We start from the raw sequence: 12,763 nt of genomic DNA on the forward strand, positions 1-12,763 counted from the left end.
GGTGTGTGAGCTTTCTTGCTGCAAAAAGCAATGACTTTTTTTCCATGGTTGTTAAATTAAAAATCATTTACGATTATCTTCGGCTGGAGGACATTGGTGAAGGACATGGAATATCTTTTTGAGCCATAGGGCCCACATTTCGCTGTGACCCGCATGGCCAGCAGTTGAAGCTACCAGCATCTCCACGGGAGAAAGACTGAGAAGGGGCTTCAACTCCATCTCAGAAATCCTCAAGGGGATCACTGTGAGTCAACAACGACTGGAAGGCAGTGAATTTGTTTTGTTTTGTTTGGAGCCTTGCCAATAGAATGCAAAAAAAATAGTTACTCTGCTCAGAAAGTAATATTATTCATCACATTATATGATTCTCTAATTATTAGCACAAGAAATGTAACAATATGGTAAAATAATGCTATAGCATCTGTACTTTATATCATATATTTTTAAGCTGTAATAAGCTTATTTCATGCTGATATCTGGTATAAAATCATCTGATTTTCTGGTAGTGCTTTTATTTGGTGAGGATAATTGTTTATTACTTAAATCAATATTGTCACTAATTCCCAAACACAGCCGAAGACTAAAGCAGACTCCTTTTCAAATGTTAAATTGTACCACCATTTCTTGTTAGGTTGAACCCAATCCCTGACATTTTAAAAAGAGGGCACCTGACATGCACATGAAATCCCTTTCAAAGATATTTCCAATCCTCTATACACAACTAGGACATATGTGCCTATTTGGAATGGGATATCCAGAGGGATAGACTTTATTAACTTTATATCATTTAGAAATTAGAATTAATACCTGAAAATATCTTATTATGTATTTAACATGAATCATCTCACTCACAGTTGAATAGAATCTAAAGGATGAATTTAGTATCAAGAAAAATGACCTGCTGATGTCACTATGTGGAGAAGGCGTTTTATGAAGTGATGGAATAAAGACAAATGCATCCCTGTGAGAAGGTTATTTGAAGGACACTGAGAATGAATCATCATGAAATGAGAGATGACAGAGTGAAGTCCAGTGTCTGGTTGGAAGAGTTTCTAGGGGACCTATCTCAGTCATTAGCAAACAAATAAATCTGCTCTTTTATATAATTTAAAAATTTGTTCTACATTTTTGTCCCACTCTATCTATAACTTTTATTGTTATCCTTATCAGAGAAGTTGGTAGTAATACCCATGCGCCATCTAATTCTGGTCTCAGCCAAATGGAGGTTGTGGTTCACGGGGGCCCATTCGTTATTTAGACTAATTACTTTTGAGTCATTTATTTTATTTACTTCTGTTTGATCCTAATCAGGGGTGACCCTTCATTACATTGATCTATTAATAGAGCCTGCTCGACTACATTTCTGGGTATATTTGCAGCACTTACGGATACATATGGAAAAATGGTTGGAACTCAAGCTCGATATACTTGTTGGGAACATTCTTCACTAGCTGTTTCATCTTCTGTGTGTTAACTAGCATCTTTGTACCTTGGTTTTTTCATTTGGAAATTGAGGGTACTCCTAGCTGGTACAGGATTTTTTTTTTCTTAAAGAAAATCAGGTAATATATTTAAAAGCCTTATTCTAAACCATTATATTTCTTTTTAACATTAGTATTGTATTGTTACTAACCAACAACTTTACAGGGAAATATTGACAATTTATATGCACTCCATAATAAAAGTTTCCTTTTAACAATGAATTTTTGGAACCCTAACCCTAATATTAGCCTTAAACCAAACTCTAACACTAACACAAACCATAATCTTAACCCTAACCATACCCTAACTATAACCCTAACCCTAAACATAGTAATTCTAACAATAACACAAACCCTAACCCAAACTCTAACCCTAAAACTAACATTAAAGCTAACCGTAACACTAAGACTATCCGTAACCATAACGTAAGACTATCCCTAACCATAAACAACCCTAATCCTAATCCTAAAACCCACTCTAAAACCATCCATAACTTTAGCTTTAACCCTACCCTAAGCCTAACTCTACCTCTAATCCTAATACTAACGCTTACTAACTCTAACTAACTAACCCTAACCATTACACTAACCGTAACCTAACCCTCAGTCTAATACCAACCACAACCCTATCCCTAACAACAAACCTAACCCTGACCTCAACACTAAACCTAAATCTAACACTAATCCTAATGCTAAAAAAAGAGAAAAAAACAATGAATTATTGTTTAAATTTGGGAATAGATATAAGAATTTTATTTTTACTTCATTCTTAGAGCACTGTCATAGAAACAGCTATGAATTCCAGGGATTAATTTTCCAAAGTCAGCATAGGTATGAATAAATACACATGAAATAATTAAAATGGAAAGCACCATACTGCTACATTAGAATATCGTTACATCAAAATACAGCTCCATCAGAGGCAGAATATGAAAATGAAAAAGAACTGTCGCTTCATAATGGCGAGCAGGAGGAAATAGTTGACTATTATTTTTAAGAAAAACATAAAAGATATGCTGAAATAGCACCCAGCTTGTAATGTCAGAGCAACTTATAAAACATTTATATTATTGCTTAACCAGCAAAGACCAATTATCACAATGTATCTATAGATTTAGTGATATGGAATTTTTCACAGCATATATTTAAAACGAATACATTTTCTGTTTTCTAGAATTTGGTCTTCTGTGTGCAGTAGTTAACAGGAATGGAAATACCCATTTATACCCATACTAATTATCAAAATGATACTTAGCTAAGACTTTTACAACTAACTTAGCAAGGAGAATTGGCTCAACACTGATAGCATTATATGCATATGTGAAATTATAGATATATGCCTAGATGTATTATTAATTATCTCTGACTACATAGCAAATTATGTCAAAATAAACTCGTTTGAAACAGATGAATGTTATTTTCCTTTTGCTATGAGTCAGGAATCTGTGGCCTAATCTTCCTGTTTAGGGTCTCTTACAAGGCTCCAATCAAAGTAATGACAGAGGCTGCCATAACTTCTTTTCAGTTAGTCTCACCAGGTGCAAATACCCTAATCTAACTCTTCTTTTCCCCAGTTTATTAGAATAAGTCCAGCTATTGGGCCCAGTTAGAGCCAATAAATTTCACATCACAATTTGGAATTGGAAAACTAGAAGCACCAGTAACTGTCTATGAATGTCTTCAACCAGGAACGGCTTTAAAGCGGTAGGTGAACAGCCGCTTCTGAAAGTGCATTGTTAAGAAAAATGATGGAAATGTTCTTGATCGGTGTTATTAAACAATGTCCCATACCTGAATTGTTCAGTACGGTAATGCAAAAATAATTTTATCAGCACAAGTCTGTTCCCAAGGAGGTGAAAGTTAAAGATGACCCAAATATCTGACGTTTGCAAAATGATCATTCCACTTCATTATCCCTGGTATCAACCATCACCTCCCATCTCAGTATCCCCACTCATATGCCAGGGTTCCTAATTCACTGCGACATCACACACCATCACAGAGCTCACAAAGCATCAAGGAAATGGCTCATGTGGTGGTAGAGGTTCCATATTGAGGCTGAATATGTACAGTGAGAGGATGAAACACATTTCCTGATTTTAAACCTTGCAGTAAGTCCTTGTTCTGTTTTGAAAACTGCCTCTTGATGCATATGCACGTTCTGCATCACCACAGTGAAGTGTTCTGGATTCCTGTTCTTCTCAAGGCAACTTATAGTTTGTTATGATCCACACAACGGAATGCCTTTGTATGGTCAATGAAACACAAATAAAAATCTTTTCGATATTCTAGGCTTTCAGCCAAGATACATTTGACATCAGCAAAGATTTCCGTGTTCCATGACCTCTTCTGAATCTGGCCTGAACTTTGGGAGCCCCATGTCAATATACTGCTATGAGCGTTGATGATTTTCAGCAATATTTTACTTACATTGTATATTTATGTTATTGTCCTATAATTTGAGCATTATGGCTGTTCACGTTCCTTTGAGATGTGTACAAATACTAAATTCTTTCAGTCAATTGGCCAAGTTAGTTGTCTTCCAAATTTCCCGAATGCTTCCAATGCTTCAGTAGCTCATTGAACAATTTCAATTGGTATTCCATCTATTTCTGGAGCTTTGTTTTTGGTTAATGCTTTCAATGCATCTTATACTTCTTCCTTTAATTCAATGGATTCTTGTTCATCTAATACCTCTTAAAATGGTTTAATATCAACTATTTGATATTAAATAGTTCTTTTTTAATATTGTTATAGGATATTTTTAAAGTTCTTTGAGGTACAGAAATTCTCTGTATTCTTTACATCCTTTTTTGAGAATGAGAATCCAGAACATCCTCTTTTGAATGATGCTTCTCATGCATCATTCAGCACTCTGCCCATAAAAATCTTTCACTATTGCAACCTGAGGCTTGAATTATATTTTGAGTTATTCATTTGAAGATATGCTGAATGTGTTCTTCTCTTGGTTTTCTAACTCTAGTTCTTTGCATATTTCATTATAATAGGTGACTTTGTCTTCTTGAGCTTTCCTTTGAAATATTTTTCTTCAGATTTTTGATGTCTTCATGTCTTATACTTGCCCTAACTACTCTACAATTAAAAGCAAGTTTCATAGTCTCTTCTGACATCCACTTAGATTCATCTTTCATTGCTGTCATTTTAATGATGTTTTACTTTCTTCATGAATGATCTTGATGTCATCAAACAGCTTATCAGGTGTCCTGTCATTATTGCTCAATGCAGCAAATCTATTCTTGAGATGTTCTCTGAATTCATATGGGATAAAGTCAAAGTGATATTTTGACTCTCGTGGGATTGCTTCTTTTTCAACATCAAAATAAAATTACATATGAGCTATTGATTATCTATTCCACAGTCTGTCCCTGGTCTGGTTTTAGCTGCTGAAATTGAGCTTCCTCATAGTCTCTTCCCACAGATGTAGTCATTTGATTTCTGTGTATTCCATCTGGAGAAGTCCATTTGGATAGTTGTGTTAGACCAGGTTGACTAGAGAAACAAATCCAGAGACACTCATACACGTGTAAAAGAGAACTTTATATCAAAATGTAATTATGTATCAATAAAGCATCCCAGGCAAGTCCAGATCAAGCCCATAAGGTCAATATTAGCCCATAAGCCTGATATTAGCCCATGAATTCCTGTTCAGACTCACTCAGCACATACAGTGATGTTGAGTGCTGGAAGATAACAGGTTTGTAGGTAGAAAGTCCTGTGGATCAATTTGCAGTGGACGCATCTCTGCGGCTCTGGCTGCCATCAGCATGGCTCCAGGTAGCTTGTCAACAGGAAGATGTAGCAGCAAGAGAGAGTTCCTAGAATCCTTGTGAGAAGGCCATGACCACAGGGAGGGATCATCAGGTTGACACCTGATTAACAGGTTAGATTTCACCCTTTATTCTTTTATACAGGTTGATATGAAATTGTGTAACTACCATGGTAGTCATCATTTGTATTACTGAAAAAGGTATTTGCTATGAAAAAGTCATTGGTCTTGTAAAATCAACCATTTCCAGCTTAATTTCTTTTATTAAAACCATATTTCCCAACTACTGTTCCTTCTTCTTTGTTTCCAACTTTTTGCCTTCCACATGCCAATAGTTATCAGTTCGTCTTGATTACATGTTCGATCAATTCACCCCTGAAGACTGGTAGAAGGCTTAAATTTCTTTATCACTAGCTTTTGTGGTTAGTACATAAATTAGAACAATAGTCATATGGATTGTATTTCCTTGTGTGTGGGTAGACATTATCCCATCACCAACAGCATCATTCTTCAAGATAGATTTTGAAATGTTCTTCCATATAACTCTCAATATAGCAAACCATATGATTTTCTAATTCAAAATGGCCAATACCAGTACATTTCAGCTCACTAGAGCCTAGAATATCTATCTTTATGCTTTTTTTTCAATTTTGACAACTTCAATTTTGCTTCGATTCATACTTCACACAATTCCAAGTTCCAATGATTAATCAATATTTGCAGCTGTATATCTTCATTTTGAGTCGCATCCCGTCAGCAAATGGTCTGAAGGGTTTCCTCCTGCAGGCTACTCAATCCATATCATTATGGTTGGCTGTACTTTGAAAAGGCAGCTCTTCCTCAAAGGTATTTTGAGTGCCTTCCTGCCCGAGTGACTCATCTAACACACTTCTGCTTTAGCTCACTAAGCTATCAGTAAATGACAACGTGCTGATGCTATCCATAGAGTTTTCAATGGCGAATCCCTCTGAAGTGGACAGTCTATTCCTTATTTTAGTTTGTTCTTAGTCTCGAAGCTCTGCTGGAATCTGTTCACTCTGGGTAAGCCTGATGGTATTTGAAATAACCGTGACATAGTTATCAGCATCACAGCAATCCATAAACCATCACAGTACCTCAAACTTATAAACAAGTGGTAGATTCTGGAGGCATGGATCTAGAAATTCATCAGGGTTTCATTCTCTGTGGGCAGATACTGTCTCTTTCTGGGTCTGTGGCTGCTTCCGCATTTCTGGGTTCCACTTGGCTTGTGGCGATATCCTTTTCATCTTTCCCTCACCATCACATAATCCTCTCTTTTGTTTATTATAAATCTCTGTCTTTACCTTTCTCATGCGATAATGCATATCACTGGAGTTGGAACTGATAGCACCCACACAAATAATCTAGACTTATCTCCTATTCCCAAGATACTCAATCACATCTGCAAAGTTCCTTTTATCAAATAAATTGACAGTCACAGATTAGAAGGATTTAAAGTAGCTATCCTTTGAGAATGGAGAAGACTTTTTAGCTGTCCACAGTGATCTTGACATTTAATGATCTGAAATTGATTGCTAAACCAAGTTTAAAATGAAGTTTAGATATTTTATGATTCACTAGAACATATTCTTGAGCTATGCTAGGTAAGTTAGATTGACTTTATACATTTCTAACTGTGACTATCTATAAAACAGTATGTCTAAGTCTAACTTGTAAATCCCGTACACCCATTTCATCAATCACCTAGCTTGAAAGTATCTCTAGGGAGCAACTACTGCCTTTCCTTGCCTCTGGCAGAGCATTACTTAAATTAACCCAGGAAGATGGGTGTCTATTCTCTTCCTAAAGCTCTTCTGAAAGAGAGCTTGCATGCCTTTTCCCAGCAATACATTTTGTTATCTCACGCAATGAATATTTAAAATCTAATGCTTGCCTTCCAGAGGCACCGGAAAGAGTAAAATCTTTATAACATACACCTGTAATGAGAAGTTCCAACAGTCGATGTAGTGGACTGCAAATTTGAGGCATATAAGAAAAACTAGAGCAATTTATGGATTTCGTTTTTATATCATCACTGAAGCTATGAAACTCAAATACAGTTTTGCAGAGGAATCTATTTTGATATTTCACTTTTTTTTTCCTCCCAGCTTTTGAGAAGAAAGTTTTCCCCTTTAAAACTAACATTAGCCTGGAGTGATTGAAAAGTATGTGAACAAAAGGCTTTCAAGTTCCTTTTACTCCCAGGTTTTTGCTTCCCCCCCCCCCTTTCTTTTGAGTTGTATTGAGAAGAAGAGGAGACAATGATGCTAGGGTAAGTGGAGGACAGAAAAAAATTATGAAAATGAAGATTAGGAGGGTTCTAAGTCCTAAATAACATATTTTATTTTGTTATTTGTAAGACATAACCATGTGTGATGTATCTTCTGCTAAAAATCTCTGATATTTTATACAAGAGATGTAATTCAAAGGAAAGTACGAGCCTGGTTTGCTTGCAAAAATACTTTGGCTATCTCTTTGAAAGTCTCAAGTACCATTTTCCCAATTCAATTCCCACTGATAGGTAGCTCCAACAACTTTCTGTGACATCACTGTCCTCAGAGATTCCTGGTTTTGTGATTAGCTGCTTTGCTGTGGAACACAGGAAATTATGCAGTCAGTGGACAAGTGTTCCTCTAGGCATTCTGAGGGAGATGTACTCCCATGGAGATTTACAGCCTCGAAAACCCCATTTAGAGTTGCTATGATTTGGAACCCACTCAATTACAAGAACTTTTTGCTTTGGTGATTTTAGTATCCCACCATAAGGAAAAGAAATGTTGGAAAAGGGTACATCTAGCCCATAATCTAAGAGTGAAAATGTAGAAATATTTTCCCTATATTTCCATCCACTATTCAGTTATCATTTTGTTATACAATCATGATTTTAAAAAAATACTATGATCCTGGAAGTTAGGTCACCAGGATTTTAAATACCAGCAGTGTTACCCAATATGGATTAGTTTTCCCAACTATACTGATGATCTATTCCTTAAAATTAGTCAACAAGAAGCATTTGGATCACACAAGGACATCAGTTCACTTGCGTTAGAGGGGTCAGTCAATGGACAAGACCGTCTATTGCAGAGAAGTAGAGTGAGAGCCAGCGAGAGTGAGCAGGACACTCAGGGAGACGTGTTAGCCTGATGGCTACAAGGATAGACTCCAATCTTAGCATGACACCGAGCATGGCCAAGCTTTGTTCTGTAGGACAGAGGTTTCCAAGGGCTACAGTCAACTCAACTGAAGTTTATTGAGCCATAAATCCATCTATCCATATATCATCTATCTAATTTCTGTATTCATGACTCTCCAATACCTAATGTAAATAAGGATACAGTATCTAAGATATTGGAATATTCATTTTTAGTTAAATCAAGGTACTAAAATTTTATTCCTAAAAATTCTCTGACATCTTCTTTTAGGAAAGCATTACTTTCGTTCCAAAATGATTCCTGTGTTTTAAATACAAATTAAGGGGCGTTCTTTATACACATCCTACTTTTAACTACTTTTTCTAATGAAACGCTATACAACTCCTTTGACTTTTGAAAAAATGATAGCACTTTGTTAATATACTTAATCTTCTAAGGTGATAGTGCTTTATCACTCTAATTTAAGAATGGTTAATAAGCAATGTACATAACGCTTTGTTCAAGGATTTAATGAAATGTATGTCTAAGGCTTTGAATTAAGAAATTATAAGTAGTGGTGAAAAATATGTCAAACCAAGGGATTGCTGCTCTCTAGTTTATGTGAGAAAAGCCTGACCCGCAGGGAAAGGATTAGGAATAAAGGGCATCGTAAGAGTGTGGGCCTTCTAGTAAAGGGCATCCTGTAATTTGATTTTGTATATAGTTCAAGACGCAGAATCGTATTTCAAGAGGGTGAAATGGTGTGTGATTTTCACTAAACAATTTCTTCACTAACACATAACTGTGAGATGATTACAACCATTTCTCTCCTCAAACTTAAATTTAAAGAACAACTGACAAGTCATTCTTTGTGAGAGGATTTGTCTCTTCTACATGTCTCTTTGGGGATTTTATGAGCTTAAGTGTGCCAGGAAATGGAAATTTTCTTCAATCAGGTAACGGTGAATAATATCATGTCGATTACTATGCTTATGGAGGGATACAGAAAGAGTTGTGGAATGTAAGAAACTGTGAACAATGTAATAGCTCTTTTCCTGGCAATTATCCTATGTACATCGTACATTTCTACCTCAGTGTTTCATTAGTTTAAAAAGTTTTGAATTGAAAGGCTAAGAAAAGGCAGTCCATTCTTAAGTTACAAAGTCTCTGCTTTAAAAGTTCTGTAAATTGCTAGTTTGGGATAGAATAATATTTTAAACCATGGCAAATTTCCCAGCTAGTCAAATATGGAAACATATTCTAAGTGGGGAAAATTGTTATTCATTATTAGAGTCTCTCATTACTGAACATTCCCTGCAAAATCTTAGTCCATGGGCACCTTTCCAATTATACACATAATTGGAAAATTTCTTCATTTTAGAATTCAAAAGAGGATTGATCAATCTTCTCCCTTCTCCCCATTAGGCCAATTTTCTTGTGTAGGATGCATAGCTAGAACTGGAGTAGTAAACATAGTCGATAAGACTTATCTTAGAACTTACCTAAAGTGGCCAATATTTGGAGAGTGATCCTGAATGACTATAATGGTTTTCTATTCCATCATCCCTTTCTTTACACGAGCCATTTTAAAAATAACTTTGTTTTCTATCACAATGATACACCTATAGGGAAAAAAGGAGGAAGATAAAATTCCAAAATGGTGGCAGTTAAGAATAACTGGATCTTTGCTTAATTAGTTACTTTACTGGGCAAACCATGTTCAGAAGTGCTTGATAGGAGAACTTGGTTAAAGATGAATTGTATCATAAGTAGTTTAGTGAAAAGCAGAGTAAACTATCATGTACGAAACGTGCCAACTACAAAGCAAATATAATAAATCATGTGAATGTTTATCTTAATAGACTCTGTGTTACTTTTACAATTTAATGAAGCTGTGTTTGGAGTGACTTGTGGCAAAACCTCAAAGAAACAGAGATTGTAGTGGCTCTTAATTCCAGGGGACATTGTATGAATTATTTGGATTTACTGTGAAAATAAGGGATTCACATCTTTATTAGTGTAAACTTTGTTTTATACTTAAGAATGATTCCTTCATCAGGTTGAGGAAAAGTTGATATTGCAGGATGAATATTTATCGAAGAAAATGCAGTGTCACAGAATAATGAACTATGAAATTAAAGAAGTATAAGAAAGGACTATTTTAGGGATAAATACTTTTATATGCTGTCTTAGTTGGGTTTTTTTCCAGAGTACAATAGCATTTAATGCTTAGGAACATCTGTACCAACAGCCACAGAAACTGTGCTGGAGGACAGGGCCCAACCCTTCCCCACACCATGCATAGTGGACAGGAGCTGGCATGGGCCAGTCCCAGAACCTCATTCCTGGGGCCTGTGGGGAGACCCCTATCAAATATCAACTAATTACCATTCTGCATTCAATAGGGGAGGAGTACACACCCCACATACAAGAAGAACCCCTTGACCCCAAGTATTAAATAGGATAAGGATGCAAGAGTTAGAGTTATAAGGAAACCACTGCTGGGACAGCCCTACGGACGCTGTTAACTGAGGTCACAGGGATTGGGACTCATCGTGGTCCCCTTCTCCCAAAGGTGCTCACTTTCCCAGGGTCTTCATCCGCTTGTCAATGCTGGCAAATTTCCCCTCAGCTGTGGCCAGGTTTTCATGCATGGTGGTCTGCACCTGTGTCAGGAGAGAGGCGTTGTCCTTGAGGGAACTAGCAATCAGCTGCTGGGTGGTGTCCAAGTGTGCCAGAAGTTGACCAAACTGCATGGCTTGCTCATGCAACTGCTTGATGGAGACGAGTCTCTGCATCAACTCGGGAAGGGTGGAAGCGAGAGGACTCCAGCGCTGTACGGTTTCCTAGAGCTGGTGCACCTTGCTTTGTGTGTCTGCATCCTGCACAGAGGCTTTATGCTTGGCAATCTCATTCACCTTTCCCAGGATGCTCTGCAGCCAGGTCTCCACTTGGTCCAAAACTGCAAAGTCCAGGGCATTCAACTTTGCTTGCAACAACTCCACCGCCATAAGACAGGCTCCCCGTAGACCTGCAGAAAGAGGGTTCTGAGCATCCTGATCACACCATACAGTTGCTTCCAGCTCTGTCAGAAGCTTCTCAAGTTCTGCAACTTTGGCAGCCTGAAGAGAACTTGTCCTGCTCCGGCCGAGCATGATGTTCGTAAGTGACAAGGGCCCTGCCAGTAGTCTTTCCCCCTGAGCCCAGCTCCTTTGCTGTCCTTTGCTGCTTCTAGCTGCAGCAGCAGGCACTTAGCCAGAGCCCCATCAGGGTCAGGGAGGTTGATCCCAACCTCTGGTCCCAGCAGCTTCTCCAGGTGGGAAGCAACCAGCTGCTGCTTTAGGGCTGCCAGCTGCTTAGCCAGCACCACAGGGGTCAGCTTCTCCTCAGTGGCCGACTGCTTCACTGTCGTTTTGATTTTCTCAACTTCAGTTGTCAGCTCTTGGACCTCATGCAGTCGTTGCTGAGTCACTCCCAGGCCCTCTCCAAGCATCTCATAATTGCCAGTCATGTCCTGTCCTCTTGGTTTTTCCAATATGATCCGAGAAATCAAGTCCCTTTGTCCCCACTCTCTTGTCCTTGAACTTGTCGTAGGCAGCATTGGGATTGACAATGATGCGCTCCACACTTGTGCTCGGCAGCTCCTCCGCATCAAATTCAGCTTGATCATCCTCAGGAAGGTCGTGGGTTTCATAAACATCTGGTTCATTCCTGGCAATGCCGGGAAAGTCGGCATATTTAGGGTCCGCCATGGCGGAGGCGAGGCAAGGTTGGGGGACTGGGGCATCAGGGGAGCCGGGGTTGGTGTTCGGATAGGGGAGCCACTAAGTCTGGGTCCCGGGTTAAGGTGGCAGCAAAGGGCGCTGTCTTAGTTTTATGATTCACTTATAGGTTAGTGATTAGACATTGATCTCACCTGGACAACAATAAGTGTCTTTGATCAAATCCCAGAATCATTTCATTAGTAATCACAGGATATACTTATTGAATTATTCTTGCTTCTGTGTTTGATTCTATAAAAGAATATCCCCTCAAGGGGAGCAGCAAGATCCCCAGGGAATGATGAGGGTGGAAATTGGGGACAGGGTGTGGTGCCCCAACAGGCTGGACTGGAAAACACTCTTAAAGGCCAGTGATCCTTGAACTAACTACAGGCTTTTCTTTCTTGGTATGTTTTAATTTGTTCTTTGCCAGTAGCTTGATGTTGTTGCTGTATTGTTGTACATTGTTGCTTAGTTTTGCTCTGTCTTGTTTTTGTGCATGTTGTTGTTTCTGCAGGTTTGTTTGGATAAGACAGGCTGGATGAACAATCTGGAGGAGAAAACAACGGGACTGACAGTTCC

At 38.1% G+C, this 12,763-nt stretch overlaps 1 pseudogene; it reads right to left on the reverse strand.

Annotated features, from left to right (window-relative positions):
• Nucleotides 1-10,999: 10,999 nt before the first annotated feature.
• LOC101663658 lies at nt 11,000-12,172 on the reverse strand (annotated as a pseudogene).
• Between the last annotated feature and the right edge of the window lie 591 nt (nt 12,173-12,763).

The sequence above is a fragment of the Echinops telfairi genome, unplaced genomic scaffold (assembly GCF_000313985.2).
Source record: "Echinops telfairi isolate 266 unplaced genomic scaffold, ASM31398v2 ScPeMD7_1;HRSCAF=3_0, whole genome shotgun sequence".
In the NCBI taxonomy this organism is placed as follows: Eukaryota; Metazoa; Chordata; class Mammalia; order Afrosoricida; family Tenrecidae; genus Echinops; species Echinops telfairi.